Source organism: Rutidosis leptorrhynchoides, chromosome 10 (genome assembly GCF_046630445.1).
Source record: "Rutidosis leptorrhynchoides isolate AG116_Rl617_1_P2 chromosome 10, CSIRO_AGI_Rlap_v1, whole genome shotgun sequence".
Lineage (NCBI taxonomy): Eukaryota > Viridiplantae > Streptophyta > Magnoliopsida > Asterales > Asteraceae > Rutidosis > Rutidosis leptorrhynchoides.
Genome location: NC_092342.1, coordinates 63,166,140 through 63,168,978, shown reverse-complemented (window position 1 = coordinate 63,168,978; position 2,839 = coordinate 63,166,140).

The window sequence follows — 2,839 nt, the reverse complement described above, 5'->3', positions numbered from 1 at the left end:
ATATCTTGGTCTATTCTAAAAGCAAAGAAGAACACGGACAACACCTCCGACTTGTGCTCGAACTCTTGAGACAAGAATGACTCTATGCCAAATTCTCCAAGTACGAATTTTGGTTGAAGGAAGTTCAATTTCTTGGTCATGTTGTAAGCGATCAAGGTATTAAGGTCGATCCCGCAAAAATCAAAGCCATTAGCAAATGGGAAACCCCTACTACTCCTACTCATATTCGTCAATTCTTAGGCCTCGCCGGATATTATCGTAGGTTCATCGAGAATTTCTCTTTGGTTGCACGTCCTCTAACCGCGTTAACTCACAAGGGAAGGAAATTCGTTTGGGCAACCAAACAAAAGTCCGCGTTTCAAATCTTGAAGACAAAGTTAACCACCGCCCCTATCTTATCGCTTCCCGAAGGCAATGATGATTTTGTTGTATATTGCGATGCCTCGAAGCATGGTTTTGGGTGCGTCTTAATGCAACGAAAGAAGGTTATCGCTTATGCTTCCTGACAATTAAAAATTCATGAACGAAACTACACGACACATGATCTCGAACTCGGAGCCGTTGTCTTTGCACTCAAAATATGGAGACACTATCTTTATGGAACCAAAAGTACCATCTTCACCGACCACAAAAGCCTCCAACACATCTTCGATAAAAAACAACTAAACATGAGACAACGACGGTGGATTGAAACCTTGAACGATTACGATTGTGAGCTTCGTTACCATCCCGGAAAGGAAAATGTAGTAGCCGATGCCTTAAGTCGAAAGGAAAGAATGGTGTCTCTTCGTGTTCGAGCTTTGAACATTACCATCCACACCAATCTCAATAACCAAATTCGTGTAACCCAAGATAAGGCTCTCAAGGATGAAAACATCTCTCTCGAACGCTTGAACGTCCTCGCCTCTCGATTCGAAGTTAAGGAGACCGGACTCCGATATTTCACCTGAAGAATTTGGGTGCCTAATTATGGGAACTTACGAAGCCTTATTCTAGACGAAGCCCATAAGTCAAGGTATTCGATTCACCCCAGTGCCGGTAAGATGTACCATGATCTTAAGGAACAATATTGGTGGCCGAACATTAAAAGGGACGTCGCTACTTATGTAGGAAAGTGCCTAGCTTGCTCCAAAGTCAAAGCCGGACATCAAAGGCCGTCCGAGTTACTTCAACAACCCGAAATCCCATAATGGAAGTGGGAAAGAATAACGATGGATTTTATCACAAAACTACCCAAGACAATAGGCGGTTATGATACCATTTGGGTTATTGTTGACCGTCTCACCAAATCCGCCCACTTTCTAGCCATGAAGGAAACCGACAAAATAGAAAAACTTGCACAACTTTACATTAAGGAGATCGTAGCCCGTCACGGTGTGCCATTATCGATTATTTCTGACCGAGATGGCTTTTTTTTAGATTTTAGTTACAAAAGCGTTGGGAACGTGTTTAGACATGAGCACCGCATATCATCCACAAACCGACGGACAAAGCGAATGCACGATTTAAACTTTGGAAGATATGTTACGAGCTTGCGTTATCTATTTTGGGAAAAGCACTTGCCTCTCGCCGAATTCTCTTACAACAATAGTTACCACGCGAGTATCAACGCCGCACCTTTCGAAGTTTTATATGGTCGCAAATGTCATTCACCTCTTTGTTGGGCCGAAGTAGGCGACAAACAAATCATCGGACCCGAACTCATTCATGAAACAACCAAGAAGATCGTTCAACTTCGAGATAGGCTTAGGACGGCCCGTAGTCGTCAAAAGAGTTATACTGACATTAGACGCAAGGATCTTGAGTTCCAAGTGGGTGATTGTGTAATGTTAAAAGTCGCGCCTTGGAAAGGTGTAATCCGTTTCGGGAAAGGTGGAAAGCTAAATCCGCGATATATCAGTCCTTTTGAAATCTTAGAGCGTGTTGGAACCGTTGCTTACCGTCTAGACCTTCTGGCTCAATTGAGCTCCGTGCATCCTACTTTCCATGTATCAAATTTGAAGAAGTGTTTTGCCGAGCCCGAACTCGTCATCCCTCTCGAGGAGCTTACTATTGATGATAAACTTCATTTCGTGGAAGAACCGGTTAAAATTGTGGACCATTCCGTTAAGACGCTAAAACAAAGTAAAATCTCGATTGTCAAGGTCCGATGGAACGCCAAAAGAGGACCCGAGTTTACTTGGGAAAGACAAGATCAAATGCAAAGAAAGTAACCTCACTTATTCATAGAATTGGCAACGCAAGATCCCGAGGAAGAAACAACGACCACTACGCCTACTTAAAATTTCGGGACGAAATTTCTTTTGAGGAGTAGGTAATGTAATGACCCGCCTTTTTCTGTTTACTTTCCGTTTAATTATTTTAAAGTCCGTTATTTAATTATAACATCTCTCGTTTACTCTATGTATTTAAGGTAATTCGTTTGGTTAATTCACGCACCCGTATATAAACTTGAGGGACCAATGTTGTCAAGTGGGCAAAGACATGACTAGGTCAACTAGTCAAACTTCTTCCTCCTCCCCACATATATTGATCCTCCTCAAACTTGATACTTCCACTTTATGCTCTCAACACCCAATTCAAAGATTCATCATCTATTTTCGATCTAGCAAGCGTTCTTCAAAACAAATTGCATATTTGGAATCCTTGCATCTTTCTCTTCGAATCCATACCAACTTCATCTCATTTGGGTAACTTTCTAAAAACACTAGATTTTATGTTCTTGATGATTTTGACTTATAAAAGTGTTAGTTAGTGTCTATGGCTCGAGTCTAACATGAATATATGATTTGTATGCTCGATCTTGTTGTTTTAGTGTAACTAGCATGAACTTGAAAGG